This window comes from Mirounga angustirostris, unplaced genomic scaffold (assembly GCF_029215605.1).
Source record: "Mirounga angustirostris isolate CCGP_5_RB_7025 unplaced genomic scaffold, mMirAng1.0.hap1 SCAF_12, whole genome shotgun sequence".
Taxonomy (NCBI): Eukaryota; Metazoa; Chordata; class Mammalia; order Carnivora; family Phocidae; genus Mirounga; species Mirounga angustirostris.
In genome coordinates, this window is record NW_026991720.1 from 7,485,554 (window position 1) to 7,500,450 (window position 14,897).

The following is a 14,897-nucleotide window of genomic DNA, read 5'->3' on the forward strand; positions in this document are numbered from 1 at the left end:
AAAACTGATGGCTTTAAAAAGCTGAGAAACAAGGCCAGAACCCACCAGCGTGGGGCAAAGGGATTTCAAGTTTCCCGGTTGGTTCTCTCTGCCTTCTCTCACTCTCTAAACACCAGCAGAGGTTTGAAATTAGCAGGCTCTCAACCTCATACTAAATGAATTAATATAGTTGCCTTCTCGTGTTCAATCTTTGTCTTTCTAATTATATAAATATATGCACATGCTAATTCAATTCATTCCCCAACACATTCACACACGATTTTGTAATTATGAGAAATTTCAGATGTAAGTACAGAATTTTCTCCCATGAACATCTTCAGAATTAAACAATTTTTGCTCTTAGGCTTGGGTACTTGAACAATTAACACGAGAGTCCTTTTAAATCCTAAAAATCCACGTAACGGAACCTCAATTCAGTCAGCATATAGACCCTTCCTACTTTAATTACCACGTGACCTCCAAGCAGGGCACCCTGAGCTTCACTAGGGCAGTGCTTTAGAAAACCTGGAAACCTGCAGAAGACCAGGCACTGACTACTTAACAGGTGCAGTACAGACGCATGGGTTTGTCCACAGAAACTAGCTTCCACTGCTCAAGACCGAATTTCAGCTTTGGCACAAAGCACATTTACTCAAGGCTCTCACCTGGCACTGGCATGTATTTTGTTTCCAAGCATTTTCACTCACTTTAAAACAAAGAAAAATGGTATTACATTTGGTCAGGATTATCTACATAGATGTTTTTCAAATTGAGGACTGCAATTCCATAATGTGTGAATCGTGACATCAACTTAGTAAACGGCAATTGGAACTTTTTAAAAAGGTGAAATAGAAAAAAAGAGCTCATAGAACACAACAAGTAGTATTACTCAGTGTATCTTTTTTTTTTTTTAAGGTTTTATTTATTTATTTGACAGAGACACAGCGAGAGGGAACACAAGCAGGGGGAGTGGGAGAGGGAGAAGCAGGCTTCCCGTGGAGCAGGGAGCCTGAGGTGGGGCTCGATCCCAGGACCCTGGGATCATGACCTGAGCCGAAGGCAGATGCTTAACGACTGAGCCACCCAGGTGCCCCTGCTCAGTATCTTTTATTTCAGTTATGCCTGTGGGTGTCTGGGGTTCTCCCACAAAATGTGTTTCTTATTGTAGAAACAATTCAGGAAGCATGGATCAACATTACACATGGACAGGACTTTTTCAAATACTGTACTTAATATAAAAATATATAAATGTATGTGGATGTTTGTGGGACTTCAACATTCTAGCTTAGCAACTCACTAGCTCTGTGGGCTTGGGAAGATTCCTTACCTTCTGTGCCTATAATTATCTGTAATGGGGATAATAACAGTACCTATCTGACAAGGTTGTTGAAAGGACCAGGTGAGTTATGTAAATAAAATATTTAGAAGAGCACCTGGCACATAGTAAGCACTCACTACTATTCGTAGTAACACTTCTACAAAGGTTATCACGTGCCCTGATAATCCTAACAGTGGTACTTAAATTTAAAACACAACAAAAACTTCTCAGGGGAGAAATGTCAAAGTTAGCATGCTTATCTTTTAAGTCAAAAAGAGGTAAATTAATGTTGCCTGAAAATTTCTGAATATCCTTGATAACGGATAATACCAAGGGTGGTACTTTCCAAAGATTCCCACGAAAGTATCTGTCATAAGAAGGTGGGAGCTTTGTATTCTGATGGACCTGGGGATAAGGCCAGAAGCAGTTGCCAGAGGTTCATATTTTCTTTGAAATCTCATTCTTAAGACTTATCTGAATCTTTCATTTTATTACCAAATAGGCTTGTTTTAACAGAATGCTTTAAAATACTGGCTTGAAAAATCTTTCTTATCTATCTTACTAGTTAATGGGTGAGCTTCTGTCATATTGAATCCACTAAGTTTGGAAAAGCCCACTACTAAAGAGCTTTCACTGCTCACCAGCACCCAAGAAATTTCTGTCTCGGTGCCACAGCATTTTCAGGACCCAGACTAACACAGATACACAAACACAAACCACAAGGCACGATTCCCTCCTGAAATGACCAGGATACTGGTGGTACAGGAAACATGTTCAGGCCACTGAGGGGGTGTATGTAGACACAAACTGTCAGCTGGGGAGGCATGATCACGTGCCGCCCGCTCCTGGAAAGGTTCATGCACGAGGGCTGCTTTGGTAAAGGGTGCATTATTTTACCACAATAGCCGTAACTTTCATTTAAATGAAGTTTCAACTCATAGTTCCCACAATGCCGTTCAACTAATTTCCAAATTCTCCGCGTGTGTGAACAGTTTGCCCTCTAGTTGGTGAGTGCTAAACCTTGAAATAATACCTGCTAAATGAGCAGACTGAAAGCCACCCCGTCTCTAAGGGAACAAGACAGTCACCTAATCTGGGTTTTTTCAATCATCACTTCTCTTGCCACTTATACTAAAAAATCAACTCTGAGGGCGCCTGGCTGGCTCAATCTGTAGCGCATGCAACTCTTGATCTCAGGGTCATGAGTTCAAGTCCCATGCTGGGGGGGTAGAGATTACTTAAAAAAAAATCTTAAAAAAAAATAATTCAACCCTGAGTCAAAAATTCCGGTCAGCAATTTTCCCTGGCTAAGTGAACTTTCAAAGACACTTCCCATTTCACGACAAATTGGTTCAAAAAAGGGTAATAAACGGGGGTGCCTGGGTGGCTCAGTCAGTTAAGCGCCCAACTCTTGATTTCAGCTCAGGTCAGGATCTCAGTCTTGAGATTGAGCTCATGCTGGCGGGCAGTGGGGGTGTGGAGCCTGCTTAAGATTCTCTCTCTCCCTCCCCCACTCCTCAATAAAAAAAAAAAAAAAGGATAAATAGTCCTACCTCAACACTCTGGTTTACAGCTTTTATATTTTGATTTGTTTTGAATACATTCTAACACAGTTTATTCACCTTCCTGAAGATACCAAGAGAAATCAAGAATCCTCCTTTAGGTGAACCGCTCCCAGTGCGTGGACAATGGTCTTGATTACTAGGGTTACTAGGAGCTTAATACCAGCTATTGCTCTTGTGGGTCCGCCTGCCTGCCGGAGATCTGCAGGCGGACCCACATGTTCAGTGCACATGTTCAGTTGCTGCACCAGATAAAAAGCTTGCTGAAAAAGTCCTTGGTAGCTACTACAACATCAAGTACTTATATTTCCTGACATTATAAACATCGGGGAAAAGGTATGGTGAGGATACATAATACACAACTATGTGTATTTAAACCAGGGCGTTGAGTCAATCAAATGTAAAATTAAATTCAGTCTGTCAATTATTTGAGTACATCTTCTAACCTCATGAAAACATGCCATTTGATGATAAATTCAGTAACAGAGGGTTGGGTTTCTTTGGAGGCAGGTGAGAGGGGGCTTTTTTTCTTTTTCTTTTAAATCTTGCTCCCCACCCTGACTCAAAACAATCTGGCCATATCCATAACAAAGGGGAAAATGTGGTAAACCCAAAATACCAGCTTCCCCTAAGAGGATTCTGAAACAGGTTTAAGCTCCTAGCATTTTCACTTTAAAAAAACAAAACAAAAAAAACACAACTGCTCAGAGTCAAGATATTTCTTTCTAGTTGCAAAAATTTGTAATGAATTTCTCTATAGGGTGTACAACTGGTTTTTGTAGTCAACATAAAACTGGTGATTTTGTAGGTGGTTATTTAGGGGCAAAAGAAATATCAAAGTGCTTCTCTTGCACTTCTACAATAATTAAAACCCACACATAAATATGAAAAAAGGGGGCACCTGGGTGGCTCAGTTGGTTAAGCATCCGATTCCTGGTTCCTGCTCAGGTCATGATCTCAGGTGAGATGGAGCCCCATGTCAGGCTCTGTGCTGAGCATGAAGCCTCCTTAAGATTCTCTTTCTCTCCCTCTCCCCCTCCCCCCATGCGCACGCTCTCTCAAATAAATCTTAAAAAAAAAAAAAAAAAAAGGACACTTCAGAGGGCTTGGGTTTCACAAACAACTCAATTTTCTAAAATAAAACTTACACATCAACACTTTGCAAAGAAACCAACTTATGCAAGGTATAAGTAAAACGAATTATAGAAAGAAGCACATTTTAGGATTAATCTTTTTTCAGACCACACACAGTATGGACGTATTCACTTAGTCTATACTAACACCTTCAATAGAACAAAACCCTCTCCTCCGCATTTTGAAAAAAAAAAAAATCCTCTTTTTAATGTGAAACCGTAGTTCACTGCTGCCAAAGGAGTCATCTGAGTATGTTTTAAAATTACTTTTCACTACAACTATTAAGGGAATCTACTGTCCTAGTTACAAACACACACACACCCCTAATATATCTACCAAAAAAAGCAATGTGGATGTTTACCTTACACCACATCTAGACGTTCAAAAGGAAATTTTACTGTAACATGGCTTGTTGATTAGTCTGAATTCTTTCACCATTGACGTTTTTCAAAAATCAGTCTTACCAAAAGAAAATTTCTACATTGCAGATAAAATCTCAAAGTTAAAAGAAGTCCCCCAAATTGGTTTGGTTTATTGAAATTCCATTAAGTTTTATTATAGAAATCATACTCCCAGTTTGAAGAACCAGGGCAGGACAAACAGCCAGAAACCCACCCAAGCAGCCTGCTGTCAAGTGCGCCAGGCAGCGAGCTAGTTTTGTGCCCGGGGCTGGACTGGCAGTACTGTTCTGAGCTTCTGCGGAGGGGATGGGATTGCGAGGTAAAGGGCCGTCAAGAACCAAAAGCAGAGCCCGCTCTACCAAATCACGGTGACTCAAATACCCACCGGGTCAGGCTCTAGTCACCAAACCCCCAGCAGATCCTGAATACAGGTGAAGCAGCGCGAGGAGGTAAAGGCAATAGGAAGCTGGTGCTAGAACCAGAAAAGAAGGTGGGAGTACAGAGCATTTTGAAGAAAGAACTGGTAAGACTGGGGGTGCATTAAATATGGACACGAGAGGAACATACTGAAGTCTCAGATACAATGCTATCAAGAGAGAAGTTGGACTCAGCTTACCGAGCAAGAGAGGAGCCTGGGGCAAGCGGAGACGGAAGTCAGGGCAGGGCAGCCAGACAGAAAGCCCCAAGGACAGTCAGGAGGATGACCAAGGGAAGCTCAGCGGGAGGCCAGTGAGCCAACAGTTAGAACCATCACAACTGCTTCAAGCCAAACAAAACTGGAAGGCCCGACAGCAGAATCAACTAGAACAGAGAATCAAGTCAAAGAGGGATCTCCTAAATGTCCACTGGGAGAAGAAAAGATAGAACTAGGAGAGCAGGGCGCCTGGGTGGCTCAGTTGGTTAAGCGACTGCCTTCGGCTCAGGTCATGATCCTGGAGTCCCGGGATGGAGTCCCGCATCGGGCTCCCTGCTCGGCGGGGAGTCTGCTTCGTCCTCTGACCCTATCCCCTCTCAGGTGTTCTCTCTCTCTCATTCTCTCTCTCTCAAATAAATAAATAAATCTTAAAAAAAAAAAAAAAAGAACTAGGAGAGCAAAGTAGTCTCTAATATCAAGAGATCTTTCAGGAAGAAAAAGGGTGACCCCTCCGAGAACTTTGGAATCACTGCATGTTGCATCCCCCTCCTTAAAGAGGCCGAAATGCTCCAGAAAATGGACCTTCCCAAACGAATCTGATGTTTCCGGGAACACTGTTCACGCTCTGGAAACCACGGAGCTGGAAGTGCAGGAGAACCAATGTCACACACCAGGGAAAAATCTAGGAGAATAAAGAGACATGAAGTCTGGTTTTCAGTGGACTGAAATGTTTTTCTAGTCCAGAGTTAAGAGTTTTAAAGAAAAAAAATATTTTTTGAAATATCTTTGTAGTTAATGTCATAAACCATTATTTTCCAGGTTTTAAAGTACTTTTAATACGACACCACCAAGAAAATGTGAGTGATACACTTTGATTTGTTGGTGTTCCTCAGCAGTGATTATAGATTAATGCTAATCCATGCACTTAAAAATTTTTTTTCAGCTACTTCTGTAACAGCATTTAGGATTCAGACATGGAATAAAGTGAAGCAGAAATCGTTTCTAGACAACTACACATCTAACTGTATTCATTAGGATTGCAGTCTCTACGTCACTTCCCACATTGCTCCAAACACAAGCATTTCCAGACTCAATCAGAGTGCTTCACCAAAGACGGAACAAAAATGAACACGTCGATTTACTACTACTTGCTACTGCAAGGCACATATTTTTCATTCTATGGTTCTAAAATCAGTATGTGTTCTACAAAACAAAATGCGTTCCTTAATATGGTAATAGGGTTCTCTTCCCTCTAAGGCTACGTTAAATTAAGGGTACACCTCATATGTATACAGACATACACACCCTGTAAGACATAAATCCCCTGTAAGATCTAGATCTCCCCATAACGGCAACATATATTAACATATTAAAGGTCCCTCAATATGCAACCCAGCATTTCCTAAATTTATTTATGCACAGATCTTCCCTCCCACCCTCATACCTTGCGGGAGGGTGGAGCGCTGGTAACTTTGGAGCCGCTCCCCCTCAGCTCCAAACAGCGAACACAGACGGGCAAATATTGTTCTAAACAAACAAATAAAAATACTGAAAATGCAGTAACATGTGGAGTAGTAAATGTGTTGTAAAGCTGAGCACCTTCATTATAAAAATAGTGACCAAAAAATGAACAAAAAAAGGCATAGGAAGCTTCACCATATAAGAGTGATTATATGGGGCGCCTGGGTGGCTCAGTTGGTTAAGCGACTGCCTTCGGCTCAGGTCATGATCCTGGAGTCCCAGGATCGAGTCCCGCATCAGGCTCCCTGCTCGGCGGGGAGTCTGCTTCTCCCTCTGACCCTCCCCCCTCTCATGTGCTCTGTCTCATTCTCTCTCTCTCAAATAAATAAATAAAATCTTAAAAAAAAAAAAAAGAGTGATTATATGTGCGATATGCCTCACCAGAGAAACGCCCCAGCTAAACTGTCGACATGACAAAACAACCCGTACACGGCAAAGTCCCCTACACACAGAACATTTATGAAGGTACCGCCAAAGGGAGGGCTCTGGGCAAAGTGCTCAACAGCCTGAGTATCTTCAGCATCACTAAGCCTTCCCTGGCTTTGTGTTTTCTGGGTCCCCCTGTTGGGAGTCTTCACCATATCAATCAGGAGAGACACTGACTGGGGGAGTCCCTGAGCACTCGTAAAATGTTCCGGCACCGTGTCCTTGGCTATCATCAACCAGGAACATAGAAAAAAGGCTTCTGTCCAAAGTGAGGCAAGAAGCAGAAAGCTGAGGGGGAGCAGCTCCAAAGTTACCAGCGTGGGTTTGGCCTGATTTCTGGCACATCCTAAGTGCTGAGTAAATAGTGGTATTATTACATGTAAGATGGACCTGCAAGGAAATTTTTCATGGATTTTAAATCTTTAACATGGTGGAAGTTAGAAGAAACCACTCCTGGACTTTCTCTTCTCCACCTTCCCGCAAGCCAAACGTCCCCCCCGGTCTGGCCAAAGCAGGCCTCCTTCCACCCTGCAGGGGTGGCTGAGCCCCGGCCTTTCGGCAGCTCCTCGGGCACACTTAACTATTTCACTTAGTATATGGTTAACTAATTTCTACATAGTAAAAGACCATTTTATTCCTGGCATTTGGTGCCGTACTTCTGTGCACCACTTTCCGCATCATTCCAACGGCATTCCTCATTTGTCATTTAGAATACATTTCTTAAGTCAATGGTAACGTTTCAATTTTCCAAGCTACAGCACAAGGTGTGCCAAAAAATTTTTCTTCCAATTTTTAGCAAATTTATTATATGTACTCCCGAAGCGAGCACAGTTTTTAGCAAATTTATATGAAGCACAACGACAATAGATTTACACATTCAATCTAAAAATGCACCTACTATTACTAGGAGTTATCAAGTAAGCAAAAAAAGGATAGGAAGTTCACAGTGTCACTAAGAAAAGGAAGCTTCCATACTCAAGACAATTGGTCAGTATGGAATTCGGTGTTCCAATAAAATATCAAAACATAAATGAGTTTCATGAGATTAAGAGGGTTTCAGGAAGAGCATGAAATCTGAGGGGACCTGAAGAACGCGGGGGTCAGGGGGGGGAGGGCCGGGGGGACAATCAGGCGGCCCTGCCCTCACACACCCAACGGTCCGGGCCAGCACGCCCGCACAGGGACGGCTCGCAAAGCCAACACCGAAGCCCTTTCAGCATGACACCAAGCAGAAACACCTCACTGGCAAGGAGTCCCACTGGCTCTACTGGCCTTTTTTGGGTTGTTTCTATCAATTACTTCACTGTACTATAAATACATGTGCACTGTAGAAAACTGGAGAAAAAATGAAAACAAGACTAAACTAAAATAACCCATAAATCCACTGCTCAGAGATAATCACTACTAACTTTTTGGTTTAGGATCCCCGCCCTTTTTTTAAATGTATATACTCACATACCAACAACCTAAAATTTTAGACATTACATTTATTGCTTTATAGTATGTTTCTGTCATTTAATATTCACTGAATAATCATTAAATACAGTATTACAGAAATGCAAATTTATCTAAAAATGAGGAAATAATTACCGTTAGTAGCAAAAAACTGAAAACACATGCTCAGAGGTGTTAAATAAGTATTCTCATGACAAAGTATTAATCTACTAATCAGTTTCTCTTAGACTAAACTTTAGCAGATTAGCTATTTCAAAGGGCACACATATTTTGTAAGCGTTTGTCACATATTTCTCTCAGAAAGGTCATACTAAATTACTCTTTCTAGCAACATATGAGTGGGCTCATTTCTCCATACCCTCACCAGAAGTGGTTTATTTTTTAATCTAGGCCCAAAATTTTAAGACCAGTATCTCACTGATTGGCATTTCTAGGAGTACTGCTGGTGAAGCTGAAACTTTCTTCATGTTTCCTGCTCCTTCTTTTATCCCCTTGGTTTACAAGCCCTCTTTTTATAGTAAGGAAAGTTAAACTGCTTCTAAGTCACAGTATTTCTCTCAGTTTGCCACTTGCCCTTATTCTCTTTATGGCATTTTAGCATACAGGAGCTTAATAATTCTGATTTTTTTTTCCTTTACAGTTCCCACTTCTGGTGTTGTGCTGGGAGAGGCCTTCACCATCCTAAGATTATTTGTATTATCTTTTGTTTCTTAAAAAAATTTTAAAGAAGACATTAAAAAGCACACAAGTTCACCACCCTAAAATTACAACATTTTTGTACTACTTTAAATGTCTTCATGAGGGGCGCCTGGGTGGCTCAGATGGTTAAGCGTCTGCCTTCGGCTCAGGTCATGATCCCAGGGTCCTGGGATCGAGTCCCGCATCGGGCTCCCTGCTAGGCAGGGAGCCTGCTTCTCTCCCTCTGCCTCTGCCTCTCTCTCTGACTTTCATGAATAAATAAATTAAAAAAGTTAAAAAAAAAATGTCTTCATGAGTGCATACACACTTTATGCACACAGATTTTAAATGGTTGCACACATTTCATACAACCTGTTTTCCAAAATATTTTCTCACACAGACCTTTTTAAAAATTGCAACTTGTTAGATCTGAATAGTCTTAAAATGGTTTTATAAATTTTTGCAAGGCCAATGAATCACATCACACCCAATTCAACGACAGTTCGAAGTTCCAGAACTGTTCATTTCTATCCCACCAGTGTCCAATTACTCTCCTTCAGTGTACACCAGTTACTGAAAGACCAAGAAGAATAAGTTCAGGCTTGGTGGTCAACAGAGTTCTGCATAATGAATTATCATTAATGATCAATTATCAGTTATCAATCATTAAAGCATTTTCATTCTGATCTCCTCTTCCATTTTCATATAAAACACTTAGGAAGCGTCTGGCTGTAAGCTGGAGCTCTGGAGTCCCTCTGTCCTGTTTAAGGCTCACCACCTACTAGGAGGCCTGACCTTAACCACTCACAGCCTCAGCTTCTCCACCTACACGCTGCAAGGTAGAGCAGACAACAGTACTTACACTTCATGAAGTCTGGTAAAGATTGCAGGTGGGTGTTTGTTCTTGAACACAGCAGGAGTTAAATGAATACTGATGCAGGCAGGGTGCTAGGCACAGGGGGCAGATGTATATCATACGTTCCCAGCCCTAATGGAGGTCTGTCTAGTGGGAGAAGCCAACAAGTCCAGTCACAGGGTAAAGTGCTAGGACAGTGACCCAGGCAGGGCCTCATGGGATCCCAGGGATGGGATGGGACGAGAAGTCAGGGCCTAAGCGGAGCCCTTTGGAAGAAGCAGGAGTCTGTCAGGTGACAGAAGGGGTTATGGTACTCTAGACAGAGGGGAAGCTAGAGCAGAAGCAGACAAAAGAGCACGGGAAACCACCACAGTGATGCTGAAGCAAGTAGTGGAAGCCAGTGAGGGGACTCTGCTTACTTGATCCAGGTTTCCCAAGGGGAAAAAAATTTAAATGACTATCAAACTTAGGCTTCACAAGTCAGCTTTTCCAACATGAGTAAGATTATGCTTTAGAAGAGGACAGTTTTTCAAATGCTGCTAAAAGCGATGACATTCCCACAGAATCCACACACTCTGAAGGCCTAAAGAAATCTTAAAATAGTATCATTTAAAAACCATCTTATTTTATAAATGAGGAAACAGAGGCCCAGCAAAGTTAAGCTCGAATCAGACCCCAGCCAGGTCTTCTCTACCAAGCAAAATGTTCTATGCAAAAGGTCCTAAGCAAAAATAAATGAATGAATAAATAAAATACATATGGCTGGAAAATATCTGTATGAATAAAAACTGTAACGTCATTAAGTATCATAATTCTGATTATCGCATGCATTATTGAATGTACATGTTATAAACAGGAAGCTGAAAGTCCTTAGAAACAGAATAAAGTTAAGGGTTTTACTCAAATCTGATTCCTCATTTAATGTTTACTTCTCAGTTTTGAAAAGCAACCGAAACACTTTACTGAAAAAGTACCAGGTATCAGAAAAAAGAGCAAAGTGAACCTAGAATTGGCCCTTAAAAATGGTATACTCTCTTCTCTAGGCATATGTAAAAGACAAAGTTCAAAACAAGCACATGGTCCCCCAAAGCCATCCTATCTATTCCAGATTGACTCAGCTGCTGAAGATACAAGGGCTGTGGTTTTGGGAACTCTGCAGGGCTGAAACAGCAAAGAAAAATACAAACACACTCCTAAGTTTTTTTGGGCCCTCATTTTTAATTTGAAGAATGGCAAGTAACAACTCCTCAATTTAAAGTACATTCATTTTGGGGCGCCTGGCTGGCTGAGTCGGAGGAGCATGCAACTCGATCTCGGGGTTCAAGCTCCACACTGGATGGATTACTTAAAAAAATAAAAATCTTTAAAAAAATAAAGTACATTCATTTTAATTTTCCACACTGAAAGAAAGGCACAGCATGTCTGCTGGGTATACTGGGAGTAAATTTCTGAACAAAGGCCCTCAAGGACCCAAGAAGTCTCTCCTTCAAGGGAGGCCACATCCAACCCCAGTAGCACCACCGGGTGGGCGCCAGCTCTTCAATAGGGAAGAAAGAGCCTCAGCTACCAAGACTGCATTTCAAAAGCAAGGCTGCAATACTTAACCCAGGGGAAAATATGTCACTCTTTTGCTAAATAAATAAATAAACAAACAAACAAATAAATAAATAAATAGCTGCACCTTAAAACTAGTTCTGAAGGAAGAAGAGCTAATTAAAGTTTCGCTACTTGTTTTCTTACCACTTTCCTGGATTTCCGTAGCTAAAGAAAACCCGAGCATTTTTTTGTTGGGGCACAGTATTCGATCCTGGGGTCTGTAACAGCAATTATAATAAAACTTGCATTCTTACCAGCATAAGACGTTTTCTGCAGCCCACATCAGAAGTGGTCAAACGCTGGGGGAAATAGTCCAGATTTATTCATTCAAAAAAACAACTCAGGTACCAAGTTCTATGCCTCTTTGGAGATGCAAAAATAAGGCATATCCCCTACCTTCAAGGAATTCATAGTCTGAAATGTATAAAGGCTGTAATGACAACACTAAGTTAATTACCCCTAGAAGACAATATTCAGCAAGAAGCAAAGGAGTCTTAGGGCTTATAATATGGAAGCAAACAGCAGAATCAGCCCAGCCATTCATGTGTCCCTTAGGCCTCTTGATGTGGCCTCCCAGACATCAGGACTGGGACACATGGCTGCAAGGACCTGAGCATGTGGCCGAGAGAGGAAGAGTATTATAAGTTAAAATCCTAGTGTAGCGACAGTGTTTCGTTTCCTTTTTAGCACAGTCGTTTTTAAAAGATGGTGCCAACGAGGAAAAAAAGCTTAATATTTTCACAGTAATTCAGCCATCCCTCTCAAACTTAAAGAGCAGTCTCCTGAAACCTCCAAAAATGGGCATAGTAGGGTTAGACTTCAGAATTGGAAATGCGATGCGACTATTTGACTTACCATGGAAAGCAACAAAGAGCACTTCCTAGTAAAAAAAAAAAAAAAATTCTAGTATTCAAGAACCCTTTTTAAACAAAGAAAGTCCAAATTTATTTTAAAACAAAACAACTGGTTTTGCTTTTCAAACACTATTTCTTACCTTGCTACACAAGCCAGAAACTCCCCAGGATTTCAGAAAATGGGGTAAACACGGTGGCCACAAAATGAAGTGTTAAACTTAAAACTGCACACACTGCTGCCGAGTGTCAGGATAGGTTTAGGTCCTAGGAACTCGGGGCTCAAAGTAAAAGTGAATTTAGTTCCCTTTCTGTCACTCCGATAAGCGCATTTCAAAGCAGCGCGACCATATACTCCACTAACTTTGTCTCAAATGCCACTTCAGGGAAGGACAATTACACACAGCAAATAAATAACTTGAGTAAGTTAACGGCGATTCCGTATTTGCACACTTACCACTAACCCCGAGTACGAACTAAAAGCAACACCAGTGATCCAATCGGAAAAGAGAATCCGGTGTTTGGCAAAGAGCTCGCTAAAGACAGAAAACCCTTAACTTTGGGGATCAGTCTCAAGGGATGTTCATGAAGCACTTCCCTCTCGCTTAACCATTTCGTCCACAGAACACAGCGCGGCACAGGCGGCGGAGAGAGGCTCGCGGCGACCCCGCCCCGCGCCGGCCGCCCGCGCCCGGGTTACCTGCGGGGTCAGCGCGCGCTCCCGCCGGGCGCAGGGCCGGGGGCGCGCCGAGGCCCGGCCCGACTCGCGGGCACCGGGGGGCTACGTCCCGTTCGGCCGCAGCGCTCGCATCCCCGCGCGCCTCCCCGGCCCGCTCCCCCGAGAGCACGGGGCAAAGGGGCGACTGTTAACCAATAATAGCGACCTGCACAGACGCAACAATGCAGGCGGGGACCCCGAGAGCCGCGGGCAGGGAACCGGAAAGCAGAGCCCGGCTCCGCGGCTCCGCGGCTCCTCCTGCGCGCGAACCCAGGACTTTCTTGAGAGCGCGAGTCGGGGAGATGGCGCGGGCGCTCGGGGAAGGGGACGAGCGGTCCCGAGGGGGTGGGGGAGAAAGGGCACGAGCCCGGGCGCCCCGAGGGGTCGCCGCACGAGAGGGGCCAAGGGGGAGGCGCGGCGCGAACGCCCGCCCGCCAGCCCAGCCCCGCAGCCCGGAGAGAGGCCGGCGCCACCAGGCCGCCGCCTCGGGCGCGATGAATCGGGCTTTTTTTCCCCCCCAGTGCGTAGTCCAGGCCTGGCCGCTCGGAGCCCGCGTCCGGGCCAGGCCAGGCCCGAGCCGGCCGGGGTGACTCAGGGCCCGGCCCCGCTCGCTCCCCTCCCGCCCCAGCGTCCTCCGCCCACGAGTCCCCCGGCCCGGCCGCCATTCCGCCCCGCGGCGGCTCGGCTCGGCGGCTCAGGCCTCGCCGGCGCCTGGGCTCGGCCGCCGCGGCCCCCGTCACTGCGACACCGCGGCTCCGGCCCGGGCCTGCGCCGCCGCCGCCGCCACTCACCCGCATTTCCCTGGTGCCTAAAGGGCTCGGGCGACGTCTCCACCTGATCGCTGAGCCCGGGCCCCGGTTAAACCCCGTCCCGCCGAGGTCTGGCTGCGTCCCTCAGCCGCCGGGGCTGCCCCTCCTGGAGCTGCGTGCGACACGGCTCCCGCCTCCTCCTCCCCTGCCCGCCCGCCCGCCCGCCGGCCCTCCTCCCGCCGCCGCCGCCGCCGCCGCCTGCACCACGCAACCTCCGCCCTCTCGCCTTTCCTCCTCGGCTCCCCGCCCTCCCGGCCTCACCGGCTCCGGCTACCGAAGGGGAGAAGCTGGTGGGGGAGGGCCGGAACGCACCGCCATCGGCGTCCGGGGCGGGGGAGCGGGGAAACCGTCGCCGCCATCTCCACACCGGCCCGAGGCGCGGGAGGGGCCCGGAAACCTGCCGCCCGGCGCGGCCACTGCCCCGGGGTCGCCCCCCGCGCCGGCCGAGGATCGCGAGCGGGGCGCGTTTCTACCTGAAAGCCCGTGGCCCCTTCCCCGAGCGCCCGCGCCATCCGCGGCCGGGCGCACCGGATCCTCCTCCAGGTTTTAGAGCCTCCCTCGCCTGTGGGAGCCTCCGAAGACCCGGCTTCCCGCCACTTCGGACCTAACGAGGAGGGGTCACCTTTTGAGGTTGGGGGCAGCAGCCCCTGGAGAAACGGCCCCAAGACACCCTGAAAGAGAGGGTCTTGCACCTCCCCCCGCCCCTCCCCTGTGCGCACGTACCACACACAGCCCGAGCCAACGTGGAACACAACCACGAGTACAACCGGTTAATGGGCCTCCCGCAACACCCCCGACGGGCCGAGGAGCGAGTCAGAGACGGGCAAGTGGCCCTGAAAATCAGGCACAGACTTCCAAGAACGTGTGGCGGGTTCTCGAGCCTCTACACTTGCAGGCCTTAGCCCTCAGTCCCTGGAAGCCTGAGCTTACGTGTGTGTGTGTCTCTCTCTCAAGTCTTT

General features: G+C 45.6%; 1 protein-coding gene across 4 annotated transcripts in view; it reads right to left on the reverse strand.

The window, feature by feature from the left end:
• The window catches only part of CUL1 (cullin 1), a 101,939-nt gene extending 87,254 nt beyond the window's left edge, over positions 1-14,685 (reverse strand). Inside the window, exon 1 of one of the 4 annotated variants that reach the window (XM_064575799.1) lies at positions 14,662-14,685. The gene's annotated coding sequence lies outside the window, so the exon portion shown is untranslated. Of the gene's footprint in view, positions 1-13,920; positions 14,082-14,199; positions 14,319-14,661 lie in introns of those variants that run through there. The other 3 variants (XM_064575798.1, XM_064575797.1, XM_045864105.2) reach the window with 3 other exon arrangements.
• Positions 14,686-14,897: the final 212 nt, after the last annotated feature.